At 36.2% G+C, this 25,454-nt stretch overlaps 1 protein-coding gene across 1 annotated transcript in view; it reads right to left on the bottom strand.

The window, feature by feature from the left end:
* The window catches only part of LOC109050242 (extracellular sulfatase Sulf-1-like), a 106,419-nt gene extending 81,345 nt beyond the window's left edge, over window positions 1-25,074 (bottom strand). The window contains exon 1 of the mRNA XM_042751552.1: window positions 24,769-25,074. The gene's annotated coding sequence lies outside the window, so the exon portion shown is untranslated. The remainder of the gene's footprint in view (window positions 1-24,768) is intronic.
* Between the last annotated feature and the right edge of the window lie 380 nt (window positions 25,075-25,454).

The following is a 25,454-nucleotide window of genomic DNA, read 5'->3' as shown; positions in this document are numbered from 1 at the left end:
CTGACAGTTCTAAGTCCAGTCAGAGATCACAGTAAGTTTTTTATTTTTTTTAAGCTTCTGTTGCCTTTGATCAAGATTGGTTTCATCTGCTCACTTTCCAATCTCAGTAGTCATTGAGAAAAGATAGAGCAAAGCAAAAACAAGCCATTTAATGTTTTGTCCAGTGTTTGGAAAGTGTCTAATTGCCAGTCAGGGTGCTGCTAAATGTCCAGGTTTCTAGTTTTATGCATTATAATTCAATAAATCAAAACTGGGTTGTGCTGCTTCATAGCTTCACATTTGAAGTATAACTCTATAACTTTTTTTTGTGGCCTTTAATCTTCAGAAAAGATCTTCATTCATGGATGACTGTATAAAATTGGCTTATATCTGGGATACAACAGAAATTGTTTTCCAGAGTTTTACCCACTAAAACCACATACAAGGCCCACACAGACCACTCCAAGTACATTCGATTTAAAAGTAGTGTCTTAAGTGAAAGTCCAGTATTGCAGTAATAATGTTAAACTAACTGACTGAATAAATTGCAAGTTCTCTAAAACATACAGCAAATTAAGGGATAAAAGTCTCCCAGCACTCACTAAAAAGGTTTGGTTGCTATGTGATTAAAGCATAGACATAATCAAAATAGAGTATGTAATGTTTTTAACTTATATGAGACTTGCCAGTTTTCAGAGCAATAACCACACCAAAAGCATTACCCACGTCATGTAAAGCCATATTTTCCCATAAGTGATAACAGAAAGTCTGCCAGAACAATGAAGGCGGGATTTTGAGGGGCAGAGTTGTGTTGGCTTTAGATGTTTCCCCTCGGGACCATCACTGCCAATTCACTCTGCTTCACATTGTTATGCATCCAAGTGGGGGGTCAGTGTCAAAAGACGAACACCCACCCATTAGGTCTCCATACCACAACACAACAGGCTGCGATTCAGACTGGTTCTGTCTCGAGGCAGTCAGGACCTACTTAATACAAAGCCAGTCAGGGACTGTAATGACAGCTGAGATGTGATCCTTCAGAGGTTCTTTGAGCTCCGTGGTGGAGGGTGAGATCAGCAATCCAGATGCCATTTATAGACCCTCGGGATCGTTAATCAAACACGTTCACCACAAGAGATAGTGTAAGATATCATCGGAACCACATCAAAAACCAACAAAGAACCACACTGTTATACATATGACATCACAATATGATTCCAATTAGCCTTAATGTGTGATATACAGTGAACAAATTTGTTGAATAAAGAGTGTGCCCATAATCTGAAGATGAAGTGTTTACATGTGGCAGATATGAAAACAAACAAGGTGAGCATTTACAGAACACGTTATGTAATTCCAAGAATTTTCTTTAATCGAGAAGAGAGAGAGCGAGATAGAGAGAGAGCGAGCATGTGAGCTGCAAAAAAAGATAATGGTTTTATTTGCAAAGCTAAGGCAGGAAACACCAGATTTATTTGGTATTAACAAAACCATGACAAGAGTAGACACAACTTGATAAAACAACACTAAATAAATGCTGTCCAAGTACACCCACAATGCCTTTCTGCATACTAGTGGAGGGCTCACAATAAGAATAGATGTTCTGCGTAACATATTTGCAGTTGATTATGACACTATTTCCACCAAAAAGCTTACACCTTTAATAAATAAATAAACAAACAAATAAACAAACAAATATTTCTGATGATTAAACAACTACTTAGGATATAATCTTTGTAACTTGTAAAAAAAAATAAAAAAATAAAAATAATAATAATTGTAATTTCCAATCAAACCAAGCCTGTAATATTTTTGTGCCATGTGGGTTATAAGATGCAGTTTCTATGCTTAAAAAAAATAAAATAATAATAATATTTTCAATTTAATCTTAAAAAAGCCACTTTTAGAAAAACATTGGTAGCAATAATCTGTTAAAAATAAATAAAATAAAATAAAATGGTCAAAGCTGATTTTAAAATTAAACAAACTGCATGGAGATCATGGGCTGTCACTGAGGAAAAAAAAAAAAAAGGATGCACAGGTGGCTGAAACATTTTCTGATCATGGACCTAAATTATTTCAGAGTACTTTGGGAAATATTCCATACACGAATTAATTTTTCCTCTCTTTAGAACAATTCATTTTTATTTCTTCCAGAATGTGTCCAAACGTGACCTCATGTGCGTCCCTGGCATAAATACACTTGTCACAACATCCAAGACATTCACAACACATCTGGTATCAGTTCTCAAATGCAACATTGGTTGAGAAAGTCATCCAATTCAAATTGGAGGTGAAAATCCCAGGAAATCCTAGATCAGTGAAAGACTTCAGACGGAGTTATTCTGAAAACACATGTACTTGAGTAAGGAAGAAGTTTTAATGATGTTCATTCAAAAGATCTTAGGGTCATAAAAGCAAGGAAAAAGATTTCAATCCAACAGTGCACTTCCATCTGTGCTATATTATAATTACACAGAATAGAACTTTGTGCATAATGACGTACTAACAGACATCTTCAGCAAACCTAAACCAAATGACCCATGGAAAGTGCAATGAGCAAACTGAGCAAATTTAGAATTATGATTTTTTTATTATTATTATTATTAACAATCTACCAATGTGCAATTAAAATGGCCAAAGAAACTTTTTTTTTTTTTTTTTTTTTTACAAAGTTGATCTCCAGATCACTCAAAAATGAACCCAGCTATCAAAAATCTTTTTCCAAGATAGTTCTGCTACTGTTCCCGTTAAAGATAATAAAATAAAAAAATAAAAATTCTTTCACTGATGACTCACCCTCATGTTGTTCCAAACTCGTAAGACCTTCATTCATCTTCAGAAAACAAATTAAGACATTTTTAGATAAGATAATTAAGATATTGAAACGTTTTATGGCCCAGAAAGGTAGTAAGGGCATCGTTAAAATAGTCCATGTCACACTGTTTCAACTGCAATGCTATGAAGCTACTTTATGGCTTTATAATGATTTTATTCAGTGATTTCTTGTCTCTCGTGAATGGCGGAGGAGGAGACTGTTATTTGTTGGTGGTTATTTTAGTTTTCTTTGCACACAAAAAGTACTCTCATAGCATGTCACATGGACTGTTTTAATGATGTCTTTACTACCTTTCTGGGCCTTGAACGAGTCAGTTGTGTTGTTGTCTATCAGGATCAGAAAGCTCTCGGACTTCAATAAAAAAAAAAAAAAAAATAAATAAAATTGTAATTTGTGTTCTGAAAAAGAATAAAGGTCTTACAGGTTTGGGTTTTTAGATATGAGGGTGAGTAATTAATGACAATTTTAATTTCTGAGTGAATAATGTCCTCTGAGCTTTTAATATGGCCAAGTTGTTTGTAAATGTTTAAAAACATTTTCTTGGTTATGTGAATGTTAAAGCAAACTTTAAGGGAGCTTCCCATTTTATAATTTTGCAAATGTCATCAGAATGCTGCTTTTAAATGTTCTCTGAAACAAGTAGTACCACTTAAAAAGTTAGATGACTGTCCAGCTAAAATGTTTCAGAAAAACATTCCATGAATGTTGTAGAAATAATGTTTTCATGTTAAAGGGATGCTCCATCCCAAAATGAAAATTTTGTCATTCAATTACCCCCATGTTGCTCCAAACCCGTAAAAGCTTTGTTCGTCTTCGGAACACAATTTAAGAGATTTTGGATGAAAACAGGGAGGCTTGAGACTGACCCATAGACTGCCAAATAAATAACAGTGTCAAGGTCCAGGAAAGTATGAAAAGCATCGTCAGAATAGTCCATCTGCCATCAGTGATTCAACCGTACCGTTATGAAGCGACAAGAATAATTTTTGTACACAAAGAAAACAAAAATAATGACTTTTTTCTACAATTCCTCTCCTCTGTGTCTCTCCAAATCAGCGTAGCGCCATTTTGACAAATCTGACTAGTACGCAAGTGGCTTACGCTCTTCTGTGTCAGCCGCACCACAAGGATACAGTTTTTACATGCATTTACGTTTTGGTTTGAAAGCAAACAGCGCATCGACGCAGCGTGGCTGACAAAGAAGAGAGTTGCCGCTTGCGTACTGTTCAGATTTGCCAAAATGGCACTACGCTAACTATTCTGACGATGCTTTTCATACTTTCCTGGACCTTGATATTGTTACTTATTTGGCAGTCTATGGGACAGTCTCAAGCCTCCTGATTTCCATCCAAAATATCCGAAGATGAATGAAGCATTTACAGGTTTGGAACAACATGGGGGTAAGTTATTAATGATAAAATTTTCATTTTGGGATGGAGTATCCCTTTAATGTTTTGAGAACATTACCAAAAACCAGAACTCTGAACAAACATCTATTACAAACATTACTGAAATGTTTGTTCACAACTTTGGCTAATTTTCTGGCAAAGTTTTTTTTTTTTTTTTTTTTCAAAGTTCTGAGAATGTTCCCTGTTAGCTGGGAGGCACATGCTTCATTGAATAACACTAACGATGCAGAGAAAAATGAAAATGGCAAAAACAGGTCTCTCCAAAACACAAAGAAAAGCCATTAGTCTTGCCCATGGCACAGATGTAAATGTTAAGAATGGCAGAATTCAGCACACTGAACCAGAAGTCTGTTATTTCATATTAATGATCATAAATTACACTACATGCATACAATCAATATTATCCACTGACATTCTCATCAAGCCTTGGGGGCAAAAGAGTTTGCAATAAACAACTGCTGCCCATGCCTAAGTCACAAACCCTGCAGTATGCGTGCATGGGGCCTGTATTGCTTTATATTGGACTACACACTGTCGTTCTGTTCTCTTGACTTTTATGCGCTTTTCAAATGTTTCCAGACACTTTTACTGTGGCTTTCTGGCTGAGACTCTAAGGCTGGGAGGATGTGCTATTAATTCAGTCAAGGGGACAGGCAAAGCACACGCACAAGCTCAGACATTGAACAGAACGCCTAGGAGTTTTAAAAAAGGCCTTCTGATGATCTAAAAAAGAAATGATGCACCATAAACACCCCTTCACCAGACATTTTCATATTTAAAAGCTGAAGAAACGAGAAGCAGAACACTCTTCTACTAAACAGCACAGCACGAGCAGACAGAGGGGCACAGATCCAGTGGGACGGCCCACCTGTTACTGTGGTTATGAGACAAGACTGCTTGAGGAGAACAAAGTGGTGGGCTGGAGAATGCTTTAAGAGTCTGGTTTAATGTCAAAGACACTACAAGGCATCTGAAAAGATCATTCGCTCGCTCTTCGCTCACTGGATTTACAGCCCACATGACATCCACTGTTTAATATGCATCGCTCCGAACATCTGGATTCTTTGGTGTGAGGGGAAAAGAAAATGCATTTTAGCTTTTGGCCAAGGAGGCTTTTTATTGTAACAATTAAGAACACTGCTCTCTCATTAATGACCTTGAGTGGAGTGGGATTCATTATTTTTGTACGACTTCATTTAACTTTAGCCAAACTTGTCAAAGTTTAAAGGCTAGTGAGAATAACATTAACAGAATTAATGAAAGTGAATAATGAATTTAAAAAACCTTCATAAAAGGGGTCTATAAAAAAAAAGTGGAGCTATATTAAGGTTTTTCTGAAGTTATATCCCTTGTGTGAGAAATCGAAAACATTTAACAAATAAATCAAAATCTTATACATCCTAATTCTCTCTGCGGTGATTCATGCAGAGGCAATGTAGAAAAGTTATTTTGAGTCATAACTTCAATCAGTCTGTCTGAATGATTTGTTCATGAATCAGACCAGTTTTTAAAGTTCAACTCTCTTTATTTTATTGGTCTGTTGGTCACACAAATCTACTGTATGATTTCAGAGAGTCATATAGACTTGTTTTATAATGCTTTTACGGTACAGAGATGTCATTTTGAGGATAGTGTCCCAATGACAAGCTGTTGTACACCTAAAGGAACACCTTCGCACATTTTTTTTTCTTATTGAGTGCATATTATGCATTACATTACACAGTTTAAATTATAAGTTAGAATTTTTTCTTTTAGTTTTTCACAGAAGAAAGTCATTAATATAGGTTTTGGAACATCCTGGGGGTGATTATTTTATTTTATTTTATTTTATGCATAACATTTCAATTTATTCCAAACCTTAGCATCAAGAGATAAACAGGTGATCAATCACCTAAAAAAGATACAGTACATAAACAAACAACTGCATTTTAAATGCCAGACAAAGGGTTGATCTTGAACTACCTTGATGCAGTGAACTGATAAAATGAAAAGGAAACACATTATAATGTTTCTTCATTACTCTTTGCATGCACTGCCAAAATAAGACTGGAAAAAAAATAAAAATAGCATAATGGGGCTTGACTTCCCTTAAATAGCCCTTAATTCAATATGACTTCCACAATTTATCCTACAACTTTAAAAGCGAGCCATCCAAAACATTTAGCAGACATATTTACCAGTGACTTTAAATAACAGGCTTTAGCCGTGTTAAAAATTATGAACCATTTTATATGCTTCTGCCTCTCCCATAATACTCGAAAGATTCAAGCGTCCCATGTGTGAGCAGTGTGTAAGCAGTAACAGACACCGGTTTAGAGACACCGAAGTGTTTGTTTTCATAGCCTTAGGATAGAGACATCTGAGCAGCTCTGTGGGGAGACAGGAGTGGATGGGAGTAAGACACTCCAACTTTTACCACCACATCAATGTATCTCCTCTTCCCTCAAACATACGACCTCCAGTGTTAGTTCAGTTCTGTTTAAACAGGCTGCCCTAATTAACCAGACCGACTACAGGAGAATAACTAGAGGTCTTACTACTGGATAAAGTACATGATTGAGTGTGAAAACAGGAAAGAAACACAGCAGAGAAAAAATACTGTGAAGTCACATTTTGTCAGAAACGTGACCCACTACCTTCCAAATGGAAATTTTTAGGTAGCAATTTCAACAGCAATAGATCATTTGTTTAACATTTCAGCACCAGGTGTTAAAGTAATAGCTCGTAACTTTCAAGCCAACCACCAGAAGATTTCACGACCTAATAGGTGAGACAGGCCTCGGCCTTACAGGAGAAGTACTGTTGGAATCTCATAAACACAAACAAGCGTTTTACTCACTGCTGGACTCTCATGTCAAACATTTTCTCGAAAATACGCCCATTTATAAGCCACATTTTACAAACCGAAGTGGTCAGTCAAATTGGTTAGAAAAATAAAAAAAGAAAAAGCTGCCAACAGAAATTTTCACCTGTGTATACAGCATTTGACTTTGGTAGAACTCGTTAAATTTGAGAGCAGCTGCAGATTTTCCACAGATCATAAATTTATCCAGGCGTGTGCCATTTTGATGCCTAGAGGCTGCTTTACCAAGAACCACATCGGATGAAATTCAAGCAACGGATTTTGCTGACAAACACACTCTTTCACTTTGTCCGTACATTCTTTGTCCTCCACCCATTTCTCATGGCTGCTATTCTGTCTGTGAAAATAAGCAAAGTTTCCGTCTCTCACCCCCATGACCTTACCGACTGCCGCTTAAGTACGTGCTGAGCAAGATCGCGGCTGCCGGGCTCAGGTGTCCGCACTCTGCGTCACCCTCCAGATGTGAGCTTCTGTCACAAGGGCTCTATTAATCCACGCCGGGCCTGTCAGCCTTGTTTCTGCCTCCTTCAGCTCATGCATTGTAAAGCCTACTGATATGAACACTTATGCCTGAAACTCTATATTTTGTTTAGGAAATGAGTCATAAATTAAGGGAGCTCCCAGACAAGGTCTGGGGAGGAGAGTGGACAGAGAGGGGTCTGTGACTGTTGCCGGCGGGGGAAACACATCCCGGCCGTTCCTGAGGGAATCTGACCACCGCAACACCCTTGAAAGCACTGCCATGCTTTTGAGGAATTTTCATGACTTAGGAAATGCTGACATATTGTGCCTGCACCAAAATGAATGACATTTTATGTTCTGTGTAATGCACTTGTATAATGGAGACCATGCTGGCCATTGTAAATGGATGTGATATTGCGTAGGATGTTGTTATAATAACAAAAGTGAATTTAGTCATTTCAAGTCAGCTATACAGAAATGGATTTTCATGTTCAAATTTGATAAAGATTACATTTAAATCTTGAAGGGGTCATCGGATGCTACATGCACTTTTACAAGTTCTTTGAACTGAAATGGGTGTTGGCAGTGTGTGTACACAACCACCCTATAATGATAAAGATCTGCCCAGTGTTTTTTTAAATCTCGTTTAATCATTTCCCCTTTCTCAAATCGAGCCGATCTCAGATATCTTTCTGTGTGAGGTTATTGGCTGTGTGGTGTTTCACAGGACTGTTGGTTTACAATGGTGTTTTGATTTAGACTAGTGTTTTAGTTTGGTGTCGTCATTATTGAGTTGTTTTGAGTCTGGAGTTGTTGTAGACAAGAATGTATCCTAAGCGATTGAGGTGTTTTGTTGTTGGATGTAATAATGAACATAGCAGTCATCATTTACTCTCGACATCCGAGGCATATCCAGGCCCAAATTTATGTATAATACGCAGACTTGGCAACTCTGATGAGAATGGCTCATCACCCCATGCAAGAGAGGGGCAGGGTGAGCAGAGCTCATTGGCATTTAAAGGAACATGGACTAAAATGGCTTGCTAAAAACAGAGCTGATTTTGACAGGGTAAAAAGGGTGTTGTTTTACAATATCACTATCAAATTTTAACCAAAGTATGTTACAGACTTTTCATTAAGACCCTAAAGAATCAAATCAACTTGTGGAAAATGGGCATATGATGACCTCTTTAATATAAAACTGGATGCATAAGCCATTAAATATCGGACACAGGATAATAAATGAATGGCTGATATATTCAATATCAACAGACAGAATAAATGAACTAATAAACAAATAAACAAACAAACGCCTGATATACATCCATTATTGACAGAATTACTAATAAATAAATGAATAAATTTGATATGATACCGATAGATAAACAAACAAACAAACAAATAATTAAATGCTTATATATACACATTCAATATCAATAGACAGAACTACTAAAAAAAACCACACACACACACAAAGACACAGATATGACCAATATTGATAAATAGAGTAACAAGTTAATACATATTTATAAAATATCTCAAAATGTGCATAAAATTATGTCGATGGAACCTGAGCTAATCAAAATTCAGGATGACTTGCACACCAAGTGTAATACTTGGTGTAAAATATTAAAACCCCTAACTTCTAGTGTGAGCAATAATAATAGTAAAGTTGGTCTTAGCAAACACCAATAAAGTCTATATCTCAATCTATTTAGTGCTTTGAATACAACAGACAAACCATACGAAACTGTGCATTTGCAAAAGGACTTCTCAAATGTGTTTGTATAAAACATATAAAGAAAACCATTTCCTTTATCTAAGAATTTACCATTCCAGTAAATGGCCCCTGAGGGAGGTTTATAAACAAAACAGTAAAAGGATGGTGGTGAGTACAGAGATTGGATACATTTCCTACATTCCTCTGTCCCTCCGGTTTATAAACATGGGGGTTTATTTTGTGAAGGTGTATGGATGCGTGCTCAAAAGCATCCTCTGTGCGACGTCTGCGTCAGTCAGAGATCTGATTGCAGAGGCGTGTTATATCTAGCGGTCTAAAGCTGGAGGTGGTGTTGTGAAACTGGAAGGTAACACTCCGTGTAACCGACTTGGGTTTTGTATTATGGACGTTCTGGATTATAAAACAGGACTATTGCATGGTGAACTGCTACCCAAGCAAATACAAAAGAAGTCTCTTCCCATTCTTTCGGGTGCATGCCACTATGCTCAAATGGGTGTTGAAATAAACCAAATCCCCAGTAGTCGTCTCCAGGCTGTAATGTCTGCCCACTGCCTCCAGGTCTTTCCGAGAACGCCAGACATTTGACGGCTACCAGCGGCCCTCCACCCTGGCTAGCGCACAGCGTTAGCAACCCTCTATTTGTTTGGAGTTTATTATGGTGCAGCTATTTAACACACATTGTGCTGGTCTACTCCTACACACCGATTCGTTCACTCTACCCACACCTCACTCACGAGCGCCGAGGCCTTTCAAATGGTGCGGAGGTTGGGCCATCAAACCGTGAGAGTCTGGGAGACATAAACACAGAGTGGCTGTTGATAGTAAGATTTGCGGTGTGTAATCTACTCAGCGACTTCAACACTGGAGCTGTTGAACTCTTAGCATAACAACCATTTCCCAGCAATCCTCCCATTGAGAAGCTTTTATTTATTGGCCACTCTTAAAACGGGTTTTAAAGAGATTTTTCCGACTGTAAACTACTCAACACACCTGTCAGAGAAGCTCCATTAGGACACAAGTAATTGGGGAAGGGAGTGCTAACAGGCTGGTAAACCCTACGTTAGCGTATGTTTAACAGGAGACTGTGCAAGGGAGGAAATGACCGTCTGTGAGAAGTGCTTCCAGTAACTTCTGGTATCTGATGGTCTTATCAGGAGGTCGCTATCATGGGTAATGAGCTAATGCAGCACTCTTGGCACAAGGGTGTAAGTTCTTGAAGGTTTTGATCAGTTACTTGGCTCAGAGAACTGATCTAGAACCAGCTTCTCACACTGAAACGCTTGCTTTAATAGCCGAAATGACAAAAAAAACAAATAAAAAAAAACTTTGAAAGCTCTACGCTCTCAGAGACAACTATGACTTCAGATTTTACGGCTTGGTTTTGACACAAATTTCACAATTCGATTCGATTCAGTTCACAAGCTTGCGATTCAGTTCAACATTATTTTGGATGGATATCAGATACAGTACATGCCAAATTTTCTCAAGGAAAAATATCTCAACTAATGCTGTAAAATATGCATGAGAAGTCAGCTGGTATTACTATAATATTGAAGGTTAAAATTAACAGATTTGTATAGAAATGCGTAAATTACACTCAATTAAGTTTTTATAATGATAAAGTTACAATTAAATAATTTGATTTCTACTACAATTCAGTTTTTTTAATTATGTAAATATCTAGGCTGAATGGATGCGATCATAAAAACTGGACGGATTAAACATTGAACAAATGAAACATTGAAGAACAATAAAAAATTATAATATGTTATATGAAGCATATTTAGCTAGATGCTCATCTCTAGAGTAGATATTTTTCTGATTAACGAGTTAAGAGTCACTGAATACGGAAATGTGGAAAAGGAAAATGTGACAGGATATGGATTTCGGTAAGATGCACTCCATTTAACATACCTTCAGATTTTTATTCATGTTTATTTCATGCTGAAACTGGTTTTAAAGCGGAGGAGATGATCAGTTAATACGCGTTCGCTCTGTTGCTTATCTTGAACTGAGGCTACAGTGATCTGTCACTCCACATTAAACAGCACCAAAACGGCATTTATTGTTTGAATACTGTAATAAAAAGGACAGAATTTGAAATATGAGACTTTGTTTCATATCAAAAGTAACAAAGCACACATCTTATTGCGATTCATTGGATTGGATGGGAGCAACTAAAAGCTAGCAACTAATCGATTCTTTGGATTTAAGAATTTATATTGTTTTGTAAAAATAAGAATCCATTAAAATCAAGAAATCAATATTTTTTTTCCCAGCTGTATCTGATTTCATACTATAGCTGGAATACTTTTGAAAACAATGTGAACTGACGTTTGAAAAAATTTTACTTCCATAATGTGACCTTTCAGATTGAAAAATTAAGGACATTAGGTAAGAAAAAATAAATAAATGCGGCGGGACTTGATTCGAATCAATTCCTGATGGACTTTAAATCATGAAAAGTGAGTCACATACCAGAAGAAAATCCAGACCGAATGAAGCAATGCCAAAGCTACTTAGCTATTGGTAAACATTATCCAATAATGACACCAAGTAATAACATTTTGATTATAGATGACAAAGACTATGCTTTTTAGAATAACATGCACAAATGAATTGCTCACAAGAACATTAATTTTAATAAAAAAGCATTCAGTTTTGACATCATGTTGACTTTAAATCACCCTTTTAAATTTATACCACTGCTAATTCATCCCATGGCAGCTATATTAGCGAAGGTTTCGTACAGCCATTAAGAATTAGCTGACAGATGTCTAAATGTTTGGATAGATTGTGACCATGTAGGAAATATGACCAAATGTTCTGATGACATTAAATCACGCTGCAGTTAAATAAACTCAGACAATATTCAAACAAATGTTGGTCAGTTTCCCTTTTAAAATGCCAACTCATATCCACTTTAAAAAAGGGGGGAAGTGGTGGCAGGACACACAATGGAAACTCAATACGGACTTTATACGTGTTTTCTCTTGGTAATCCATATAAAGCACTTTATTTTTGGAGATCCCCAAGGGATAAACTGTGACCAACTGCTAACAGCAACACAACTTTATGACCACTTAAATTCTACAGCAGTCGATTTAAGAGTGGGTGTGTGCACAGGATAAGCAGACAGGTAAATCACCTTCATGGAGAGTCATAAGGCTTAATTTGTTTACGCCACTCTTGAAACACTGCAAATTAACCCTCTAGACGTCAATAGAGCATTGTTGTCTGCAGTGGAGCTTTTAAGCGCACGAGGAAAGTTTTGCTAATGACTGCTGTAGATACTGTTACTCAGTAGCATTCAAAAGCATCAAAGGAAATTCCAGGCCAGTTCAATGAACAATTTGGTAAGGATGTTCCAAAATAAAAAAAATTTATTTTTTTAAATGAATAAATAAAATGCTAAATTATATCTAAAATATGGCATTCAATAAATAAATAAATAAATAATTAGTTTATTATAATTTGTGTACACACAATAAACATAAGCAAAAGTGTTTTTAATCTCCATAAAAGTAGTGTTCAACAAGTTTACCCACTTATTCAAACTAATTTATTACTGAAACCTCTTTCGTCAGAACAATATTTTTTTACATTTTTTGTCTAGCTTAGAGATACCCAACCTGGTGTGAAAAAAGCACTGACAACAAACAAACAAACAAACAAACAAACGTTAACTGAAATAAAGTGTAAATAAAATATAGCTATTAGTAAGTTAAACAAACAAAAATTAGAAAAAAATGCCTTGGGAACTAACTGAACTAAAATTTTGTATAATAATATTTAAAATACTTAAATTACTAAAACTAAACAAAAAAATAAATAAATAAAAGCTAAATAAAAATAAAAAACTATTGCAAATGATAAAAGCGCATTTCAAAATAGCTAAAACTGAACATAAAAAAAGAAAAGCAAATTCAACATGCTTATAAATAAATACTAACATAAAAATAATACTAAAACACAGATTGACATTGTCTTATGAGAACAACAGTTAAACCTGGCTTCCTGTAAAAAAAAGGTTTGTTTTCTGATAACCAAAGAAGTTTTATCATATGGGGGAAGGTTAAATGCAGCTGTAGCTCATGTACATCTGAACTGGCCTGCTCCTCTTTTATCTACTTTCTGTGAAGTTCTCACAATTAAGCTACATTAGCATTTTACTGGCAGCTACTGCAGGAGGAGGGTCAGATAATACAACAGGTAATAGAACACAGGTTGGGGAGGAAGTGAATGGATGAGAATGATGCTAATATCCTTAATGGTGGTCATCATTGTTTGGGCCATGCTGCGAAGCTATACAAGAAATAAAAGAAAAGTAACTTTTGCTAACATCAAGCAGACTTTAAACCAGGTTTCAAAGAAAGGAATCATTTAATGCTGGCCACCTGAGACTTAAGGGAAAAAAAGTAATATAGAGTCAACAGTGAAAGGTGAGATCAAAGAGTTACCATTTTAAAATATATTTAAATAGAAAAGTTTTTTTTTTCAGTTGTAATAATATCTCACAATATTACGTTTTTTTACTGTATTTTTGATCAAATAAATGCAGCCTGGTTGAATACTAGTAAGACTTTTTTTCAAAAAACATAAAACAAAATTGTAGGCTATTCTAAACTTTTGGCCGGTTATGCGTGTATGCAAATCTAAAATATATATTAAAATCTAAATATAATGATTTTTAGAAGTGCCATGTCACAAGATAACATGCCAGAGCCTCTTTAGTAAAAGCACAAATAAATCACCTCCTCAATATTTGGTTAATATTCCTAAATATTTGGTTACAACGTTCGCCCACGGATGAGCTCATGGTTTATGTGGAAGTGTCCTTCCTGTTTCATCATCTGCCTCATGCTCAGAGTTTAAAAACTTACTCACTCATAATACATCATGCCTTAATTTTACCATTTGCATGCAGTAAATATGAACTTAATATGTATGAACAGTGATATTATATGACTTAGATATGTGGAGGAGAATGTATTGTGTATCTTTTGCTTTATATAGAGATGTTTCACAGACATCTATGGCCAAAACTGTATATACAAGACAAATACCATTCCTTCTCTATAGAAAGGCCTGAAAAATGTATGTTCATTGTCCTTCGTAGCTCAGAAGTTATTTATGGAAAGCTGGCATATATGTGGATTCTGACAGCATTCCAGAATGAATGAGTGTAGTCTGAGACAGCTTTTCACTGTTTGTTTAACCTCGGATTAATAAAACGCTACAGCAGGCCTTTAAAAAGAAATGCTTCTTCAGCTCAGTCTAAGCTTGAGCCCCCATACACCAGCTTTGATTTAAAGGCAGTCAGAATGTAAAGGATTCTTTCATGTCAGCAATTAACACATGAACATTATAAATGCAGCCGATTCAAGACGCAAGATGGCAAGTTAGATTTATCAGCTGTGGCTTGACATCTTGGTTTAATCTTACGTTCTTATGGCATTCAAACAGTAAGGTGGTTGATAATGTAAAGCATAAGCCATGCAGGCACTTGGAAGAAGCCAGATCTATGAAATGTGTGAACCATGTGTCTCATCACTGACAGTCTTAACACCATTTGAAATTAAACATTTAAAACAAACCCATTTGTATTGGTAAAACAATACTGGTATTGCTAAAGTTCCAATGAAGTTGACAAGGTTAAAACACTAAAAGATAATAATAAGACCCGAGAAAGTTTCCAAAGCCAAAAGTCCTTAGGTCAGTTTGGAAGTGTACAAGCTACGCCTACATTAGCACCTCTTACAAAAACAACTTCTACATTCTAGGAGGGCAACACTGACCTTATTTCTACCAATAGACCTCAGTGTTTTGTTTTCTAGGCTTTACACCCCAAAAATGTGGCCTTTATCCATCTGCGAGGTTGCCACGACTCTACAAATATGGACAGAATAGGACAAAGAAGAGTAAGGTCAATACATTCGCCCACTGTTGCCCTCATTTATTCTGCTGGGCTTGACATAAGCAAACAATCTTCTCTTACAGCTTAGCAACTATTTGGACTGCCACAGACTGAAGTCACTTTTCTATGGGTCCATGATATCCTCAAATTCAGAACATGACCCATTGCAGGTCCTACATTTGTACTAATGATTGCACATTTGAACACACCAATTTCTTCTTTAGTCATCAAAACATGATCATTGGTTAGGAATAAACTCAATTAAGATTTAAATATGAGGCCATTGATGCATTTTTGTGGGACGCAAAAACAAACAAAAAAAAAAAAACACTTTCATTTTTGAAGTTGAAGCAGAAGAAGTAGTAGTAGAAGACCAACAAAAAAAACTAAAAAACTAAACAAGAACAAAAACTAGGTGAAGAACAATAACAACAACCAAGAAGAGCAAAGAAGGACAAGTATAAGACAAAGATGAAAAACAAAGAACATGAAGAATGAAGAACAAAGCAAAGAGCAACAACAAAGACGAACAAAGGAGGACAAGTACAAGACAAAGATGAAAAACAAAGAACATGAGAAATGAACAATACAAAGAACAACAAAAAGGAGTGCAGTATAAGATGAAGATGAAAAACAAAGTACATGAGAAATGAAGAACAAGATGAAGAACAACAATACAGAACAACAATGGAGGACAATTACAAGAAGGTGAAGATGAAAAACAAAGAACGAAGAATGAAGAACAAGATGAAGAATAACAACAAAGAAGAACAAAGGAGGACAAGTACAAGATGATAAAACAAAGAAAAACAACAAGAACAAAACAAAAACAAGGATAAAAATGACAAGACGACAAAGATAAAGAGTCAACATTAAATATTTTGTTAAAAAAGTCCAAATACCCAACTATATGCACAGCTACTCCTCAATTTTGCTCAAAATCAGTTTTCCCCCTTTGAATACCACCAACAGAAAAAAAGGGATGACACCGATGGGAAAGTTCAGTTTCCCCCAATTGAGTAGCCTCGCTTGGATAGATTGAGCAAACATCGCCTTTGTGTGCCCATCTCCTTGCCTCTGATGTGGCCTGACAGCAAGAGCATTATGGGAAGGCTGGTTCCTGCAGGAGTGGTAATGCAGCTGTCTCCTGTTTACCCTCTTCCTCTGGGTCTGGGTATCAATTAGCCTGGCAATGGAGAAAGTGCAATCAACACTACTCAAACAAACCCATAGCATGCCAAATTTGAGAACTGAAGACGTAGATCTCTTTAAAACAAATGGTTCCCACCATCATGTGTCTGATGAGCAGCCGAAAGTCTTTATGGTCTTTTAAGGAATTACTTAAGGATATGAAGGCATTTTAAGTGCTTGTTAAACTTGTTCCATTTGTTTTAACCACCAAGAGAGCATGAACTCTTCATTCATCATATAATTCCTCATCTGGCTTAACTGAAATTACATTTGTGTTCCTGTAATTGCAAATGTTCCTCAGTCAAACAGCAAAGGCTTTTATTTGCTCCAAAAGAAACATTTGATCTAAAGAGGAGTACAAAGCTTAATAAAAAGCAACATTTTAAAAAGAAATTTGGAAAAGCTTGTTTTTATTTAGAACCAATTTAGTAATTATCTTGTGTTTTTGCATTTTAAGCCTTTATAAATCCTCTTATTGCTATAGTACATCAATAAAACTGCATGACTGCTGTGAGAGCAAAACAAAGACATTATTCTATTGTTGCTCTAGTGAGACTGACTTTGCTGTCTTTATTTCTGTGATTTCAATGATTTCTGTGTAAATTACAAAAGTAACTTCTAAATGAAAAGCTCATTACACTTTCAAAAATGAAAATGATATCTGAAAACCAATTTGACAGTGATGGTTAAAATGAAAATTCTCAGCTCAAAGTACTGGTTTGAATCAAAAGTTATTTTACAAGCCTGATTTGTTCACATTGAATAATGGAAAGGGTATTTTATGTATATTTGAAGTATACGTTTTCTGTATAAATACATAATTAATAAATAATAAATAACTACACTTTATTTATTTAAACTGACGTATGAAGTCAAGTCTAACACAGCAAAGCGATGATGTTCAATCTTTGTAACTTCAATCTTAAGATTATATGGAAAACAAAACACAAACCTGGGTTTATTTTTCGTAGCAATATCTGGCAACACTGCATCGCCGGTATTTAAACTGATACATGTCTACACTGGACGCGAGTGCCGTCAATTTTTTTTTTAATGAAATCTGCGAGCTTTCTGACCCTCCATAGGTAGAAAGCGAACTCCTGCATTCCAAGCCCACAAAGGTAGTAAGGGCATTGTAAAAATAGTCCATGTGTCATCAGTGGTTCAACCTTAATTTTACAAAGCTACAAGAGTCCTTTGTGCGCAATGAAAACAAAGGGTTTGGAATGTCATGAGGGTGAGTTATTAATGACAAAATTTTCTTTTTGGGGTAAACTGTCCCTTTAAATCATGTGAGAGAAAGAAGAGTAGGAATCAGAATTTGATGCCCGAGTCAAATAATAGAAAAAAATTACAGAAGCCTGGTCCCACCCATGCACAGAACAAGGCAGTAGGACGGCCATGAGAAGACTATGCTATAAAAGACATAAATTACAGCCAAGTCATGTTTCTCCTTAAACTAGTCATTAAGATTTGTGTCCATGTTAAGTGTTACACTGCTAGTCTGGCACATCAGCACCTTCTTTCTTCATACAAGCTGTTCATCTTAAAACATCTGGATATCTACCAGTTGGGCTGAAATTCAGTCCTTGGCCTCCTTTCAGGTGGCTAATCATGAGCTCAGCATTGAGGGATCCTGCTGCACCTTGTGAATACATGAATCACATGAAACATTTGATCCATGTGTACTTTGACTCGGTCAAGCATCTCTCAGGACATTTCCTTCAAAAAGACCTCACCCAATCAAATTCGCTCAGTTCAGTCCCACAAACTTGGAACTAGGTGGCCCTCGAGTCTCAGATGACCTCCTGAACACTGAGGAAGTTGACTGAGGCAAACCCATTACGGTTACTGCGCTTCACGCTTGAATAAATCAAAGAAAAAAAAGGCTGAACACGCCTCTGGCTGGCCTCAAGGGGAGGGAATCAGTTAGGACAGATGTTTTTGACATTCAGTCTGATTTCATTTAAGGGAAATGAAGAGACAGGAAAACCTCAGCACACCCAAAGTAAAGCAATTTTTATTATTTGGTTGGACAGTTTGCTTGATGAGAACAGCGAGCAACACGCCTATACCCCATTGTTACGACATCTCGGAAGCAAAAAGGCACAATAAATGAGTCAGTCTGACAGAATCGTTTGCGAATCTGTCAGTAAAGTCTTAGCCAATTTCATCCAAATGATATTGAATAAGCTTGAAGACGGACTTTAAAAAAGGTTTCCACGTCGCTCACAAGAAACTGAGGTCATGTATTTCTAGCCAACATCCACTAACATGCACATTACAGCCTTGAAACTCTGCAGGTGCTGGCCAGCTGAAGGCTCTTTTCCACCAGGAAGCTGTAAAAGTCAACTACACCCCTGTTGTGTACTGTGCTGTTATGGTTTTGGTGAGTGGAACCACTTGTGGTTAGTAAACAAGCCTATTCATGGAGTTTGTGTTCAGCCACCTCATCGGCGTCAAGACATTGGACCACTCCATGATCTTGTCTTGAGTTACAACTCAATCAAACTGCTGGAAAAAGATACTCAGGTAACTCGATCTGATCTTACAAGAAAATGTGTTTTCAAGTAGTTGCAATTTCATACCAGTCTGTGCAACCAAAATGTACTGTGTGCACTGCCACAAAACTGATGATAAGATTAATGTTACCAAAGGGTCAGCAAAAGGCATTTAGACAAGTAATCAAGCCTGACACATTATTATTATTATTATTATTATTATTATTATTATTATATTTAACCAAGAAAATATATATCATGTCCATGTTACACTTAATGTTTTCGCATTTTCTTGGTTAAACATTACATAAAAAGAGAGAACAAAAATAATTATATTTTGTATTTTATTAACATTATTTTTATTTTATTTAATATTTAAATAATAATTATACATTTCACAGTGTTTTATGCATGTTTTTATTTTTTTTACCTTTATTCCAAAATAATAACAAATTAAGCAGTAACAATTTGAACAATATTTTGGAAAGACTTCATTAGTTAGGCTAATTTAGGTTAACATTAACTAAGAATAGACAACACTTCTACAGCATTTATTAATCTTAGTTAGATGCTGTTAACACTAAGTGTAAATAGCATTACCATTTAATAATTCAAATTATTAAATGGATGCCACCATACTGGGACAATGTAAGCCCTCCCTACACCTACCTGATGTGATGTGAGATTTGAAAATTGAAGAAAAAAAAAAAAAAAAAAAAGTTTGGTTAAGAGCGGTATGTTATCATGTTTTTTCAATTTGATACTATTTTGAGCAAGTGCTTTACTGTCTACACCACTAAACTTGTTAATTAAGTATTGTCTTTTGTAGTAACCTTACATTGACAGGCGGAGTTAGTTTAAATAGCTTTTGCCAACAAGGCGGCCTGCTTGCACTTGGTGTAATAGACACTCCGTTTTTTAATAGTTAACTGTTCAGCTGTTCTTTTTAATAGTCTACTTATTTTCAAGTCATCGCTATTAAAAGCCCTGTAAACACTGTCACAGACACAAAGATATTTCATTACCCTGAATGCTCACTAACCTACACAGTCATCACATTTTCAGGCCATTTCAACTTTTATTTTGACGTGACACATAGCAGTGATATCTAAGCGGGTGAGTTGTTTACTTAATATTTAGTCAATAATGCCATTTTCTTCATTCAGTCATATATATATATATATATATATATATATATGATATATATATATATATATATATATATATATATATTAGATACACAGGTCCTTCTCAAAAAATTAGCATATTGTGAAAAAGTTCATTATTTTCCATAATGTAATGATAAAAATTAAACTTTCATATATTTTAGATTCATTGCACACCAACTGAAATATTTCCAGAGTCGTCTTTTATTGTTTTTTTCCAATACTGATGATTTTGGCATACAGCTCATGAAACCCAAAATTCCTATCTCAAAAAATTTAGCATATTTTCATCCGACCAATAAAAGAAAAGTGTTTTTAATACAAAAAAATGTCAACCTTCACATAATTATGTTCAGAAGTTTATGCACTCAATACTTGGTCAGGAATCCTTTTGCAGAAATGATCGGACTGCTTCGCATGCGGCGTGGCATGGAGACAATCAGCCCTGTGGCACTGCTGAGGTTTTATGGAGGCCCAGGATGCTTCGAATAGCGCCGTAAGCTCATCCAGAGTGTTGGGTCTTGCGTCTCTCAACATTCTCTTCACAATATCCCACAGATTCTCTATGGGGTTCAGGTCATGGGAGAGTTGGCAGGGCCAATTGAGCACAGTAATACCATGTGGCAGTAAAGCCATTTACCAGTGGTTTGGCCCACTGTGAGCCAGGTTGCCAGGTCGTGCTGTCCAAAACGGAAATCTTCATCTCCATAAAGCTTTTCAGCAGATGGAAGCATAGAAGTGCTCCAAAATCTCCTGATAGCTAGCTGCGCATTGACCCTGGGCCCTTGAGTAAAAACAGTAGACGACCCAACACCAGCAAGCTGACATGTCACCCCAGACCATCACGGACTGCTGGTGGGTACTTAGGACACTGGACTTCAGGGCATTTTGGCATTTTCCCCCTTCTCCCCATCTACCTCTTTCAATCTTTCCGACTCTGGCACACCAGTCTTGTCCAGATTTCCGATTTTCCTGAATGACATGGCAAAATTTCTTCTCATCCGAAAAGTAGATACTTTGGACACTGAGTCGCAACAGTCCAGTGCTGCTTCTCTGTAGCCCAGGTCAGGCGCTTCTGCGCTGTTTCTGGTTCAAAAAGCACACGCCTGTGCACGGTGGCTGCGCATCACCGGATAGTTTCTACTCCAGACTGCAGTCCACCCTGCTTTTCCGCAGGTCCCCCAGCACGTCTGCGAATCGCGTCCTTCTCCACAATACTTCCTCAGGGTCCGGTCACCTCATTTTCTCGTTGTGCCCAAGCGTTTTTGTCAACACACTTTTTCCTTCCCAACAGACTTCCCACTGAGGTGCCTTGATACAGCACTCTGGGAACAGCCTATTCGTTCAGAAATTTCTTTCTGTGTCTTACCCTCTCTCGCTTGAGGGTGGTCAATGATGGCCTTCTGGACAGCAGTCAGGTCGCGCAGTCTTACCCCATGATTGCGTTTTGAGTAATGAACTCAGGCTGGGAGTTTTTTTTTAAAAGCCCTCAGCCGAATCTTGTTTGCAGGTGTTTAGAGTTAATTAGTCTTGATTCAGATGATTAGGTTAATAGCTGCGTTTAGAGAACCTTTTCATGAGGTATGCTAATTTTTTGAGATAGGAATTTTGGCGTTTTCATGAGCTGTATGCCAAAATCATCAGTATTAATACAATAAAAGAACCTGAAATATTTCAGTTTGGGTGTGCATGATCTATAATATATGAAAGTTTAATTTTTATCATTACATTATGGAAAATAATGAACTTTTTCACATACTGCCCACTTATTTTTTTGAGAAGGACCTGTGTGGTGTGTGGTAGTGTGTGTGTAATATAAATACTGTGTGTGTGTGTGTGTGTGTATATATATATATATTTAATAATAAATAAACACAAATGTGATATAATTTAGTTGTTATATTTTTTAAGGTTTATATATTTTTTAAGTAGATATTATACTATGTAGTACATTATATTAGATGAATTATAATTTTAAAAAATATACAGTACAAAATAATATTAAATACCCTTTTTATATTTCAGATATACATTTAAATTAAATGATCGTATATATTGTAGCTTTATATAACCTCATGCTAAAACGCTAACTAAAAATATAAATGGAAGAGAGCACCTTGGACACACTGCTAAACGTCTCCTTTTGTGTTTTCCAGATGCCAGTCATATTGGTTTGGTTCAAGAGGAGTTTGCTTATGACGGTTTTACTTTTTGGTTGAACTTTCCCTTTAACAATCACTTCTCAAATGTGTCTGGGATAATCTAAAAGCCCCCACAAGCAAGTATGACTAATAACAAGGAGTCTTTGTTTATTCCAGTTAGCATGACAGAAAGATGCAAACTCACTGCAATAGCATCTAAACGAAGCCAATTCAAAAACATGTACTGACCAGAGTTTGTCTTCAGAAAGTACACAGCCAAAGAAAACAACTGCAGCTTTCAAAGTATCATTGCCCTTTAAAACCGCCTGTTCGTCTGTGGACAGATTGACTGCGAGCGAGCGAACGAACGGACGCCACGGCGAGCTGCAACACAAGGGTGAACGAGTTGAGTAAGACATAGAGGCCTCAATCCCTAGAAGCCGACTAAAACATCTGAACCCATTTCACAAAGAACGGTTTAATAAAAATCCAGATGTGCACTTTATGTTCAAGGATATCTTTATAAAATGACCATGAAATAGAACTCAAAGTCAGATTTTCATCCAGATCTGTCAAGGCTTGCAATATAACGCCAAATTGTGGTAAAGGGAATACAACCTACAGTATGTGTTTCAGCTTAAGCATGAAACGCTACTGCCTAGAGGGCTTTTAATGTGTGTGCGCCTGAGAAATGATGATTCCCTCATCAGTCCTCAATATTTTACAGTCAATAGAAACATCACCACATTGACCAAGTGTGCTGCGTTTTGGCATAATGTATCATTTAAAAGCCATACAAATGAGGTAAGAAGAAATAACAAAACAGCTCAATGACATGGAGGACTGAACAAATAATCCTTAATCTTTCTACTTGAACGAAAAGCACAATTGTTCCCCTGCCTGCTGGATGAAGTGCTGTTGGTTCTACATTTTAGCAGACATGGTTCGAAAAAACTCACGCAGCTGCATGCCAATACACACGCCACCCCCTAAGTACAGTCACAGGCTCCTGCTACACAACCATCTGCCAGCGCTGGAACAGTGTCTCTTGAACTGAACAGTTCATGTTGGTCTACTGACCACAAACTCTCACACCTGAAATATTTCTTCTGGCCTAACAATTCAGTGAGAATGGGCTGAGATGTTGTTGTACTTATTTTTTTTAAATTTTTTGTGAGTGTGATTTTTTTTGTTTTTTTTGTGAAATATCGTGCATAGTTCAAATAAGTACAAAACTCATTCAAAAACCTTGTGTTGTTTTTAGAGTCTAAAAAAAATAAATTTTTTATGAGCACATTCATGGATAAACACTTTGAATGATGAAATGATTCAGTGGCTCTACATATTTCTTACTGAAAAGCCCAACGACCTGACCACAAGTAACTTTGTTGAGAGCTACATGTCACATAGTAAAAAAAACAAAAAAACAAAAAAAAAAAACTTTTGATTCAAAAACGGATCAGAAGATCAGATGAAAAGCAATATTTGATTGGGCTTTGAATTGTCTAATAATGAAATGAAATTCTAAAATAATGAATGATCATAAATGTATAATATAGATAGATATCCCCGGGCGCCGCAGCATATATGGCTGCCCACTGCTCCAGGTGTGTGTTCACGGTGTGTGTGTGTGTTCACTGCTGTGTATGCACTTTGGATGGGTTAAATGCAGAGCACAAATTCTGAGTATGGGTCACCATACTTGGCTATATGTCACGTCTCTGTTAGGATATGAATTGATATGTAGATATGTAAGGACCGCAAAATATTTCCAATAAAAATTCGGTAAAAAAAGAAAAGAAAAAAGTAGATCAGAAGTTTGACTGTGCATTAGGCATTTACATTTTTTTTACAATAGCTATATATTGCATGTTGAAGAGACCAATACGTTGTGTTATGGACAATCTGAAGTTTTACGAAGTGGTGATTTTCATATGAATTTGTATGTAAACATACAGTTTATAGGAAAAAAGCCATGACGCTTCACCCTTAACCTCAGTAGAGCAAGAGCAGATTGTATGAAAAACTTTTAGATTTGGATGTTTTTGTCTTAGTTTAACAAGTGAACCTCCCTTGGCCAACCCACAAAAAAACAAAACCTGAATTCAATAGGCAAAGCTAGCAGGAACAACAGTCTTTCAACAACTTGGCAGTAAGATGACATCTAATGACTAATATATTCTGGTAAAGAGAGTCCTACCACACTGGGAATGGCTGTGGATAATGACTGGAAGTGACACACAGACACACACAAAACAGTCAAAGTTCCATGCTGAAGAAATCAATGTAGTAAAAAAAAAAAAAAAAAAAAAAAAATCAACAATTGTAATGACTTGCATTGAACAAAATTCAAGATCAAGATCCATCTTTTCATTTTTCATATCAGCAGTGAATTAGCAGTTAATATAAGCTACTATTGCTCAAAATAGTAGTCACTTTGGAAGACAAAACAAAATACCTTGAAAGATACAGTTTATGAGAGGCTATCTTATTTAGCTCAAAAACAGCTCTCGTACTCCAATATAAAGAAATCCCCATTGTTACTGAAATATGACTCACCTTAAGAGATTTAGAGCAGGACCTCAAACAATCACTTAGGCAGCCGTGTTTGGTCAATACTTCCAGTAAATCAGTTAGTTCTCCACTACTTTGCTGCTTCATCCAAAAGACCTTCTGTTAAAAGCTTGATAAACTTCCTCCACTTTTCCAAATAATGGCCCAATTAGAGTGCAAAACCTCAGGATTCTTTGATCATCTGTTCTATCTGCCTTGAGGCAGGTGGATTGCATGCCCCACCTCTGCTACGCAAAACATTAATGACGCTGTGCCTCTCAGTTGATTGTTAGCTTGAAGCTAATTAAGTGAATGACAGCCATTTTGAAAGCTCAGATATCAAAGCTATCTGGTTTGTGTCCTTCCTGAACAAATGAAATCTAATTGCAGAAAGAGTTGCAAAATTATTGTTCACAAATAGTGGAGACATGCCTAAAAAGGCTAGAGACTACTGATGTAAATTTCACTTTCTACCAGAAGATAGATAGATAGATAGATAGATAGATAGATAGATAGATAGATAGATAGATAGATAGATAGATAGATAGATAGATAGATAGATAGATAGATAGATAGATAGATAGATAGATAGATAGATAGATAGATACTTTGTGATTTAGAGAACTGATTATTTATTTTCTGTTGTTAAAAATTCTGGCTGATTTTATTATGACTGTGAAAATAAATAGTAT

Source organism: Cyprinus carpio, chromosome B24 (genome assembly GCF_018340385.1).
Source record: "Cyprinus carpio isolate SPL01 chromosome B24, ASM1834038v1, whole genome shotgun sequence".
Lineage (NCBI taxonomy): Eukaryota > Metazoa > Chordata > Actinopteri > Cypriniformes > Cyprinidae > Cyprinus > Cyprinus carpio.
The sequence above is the reverse complement of the archived record's forward strand: the minus strand, read 5'-3'. Positions and strand labels throughout refer to the sequence as shown.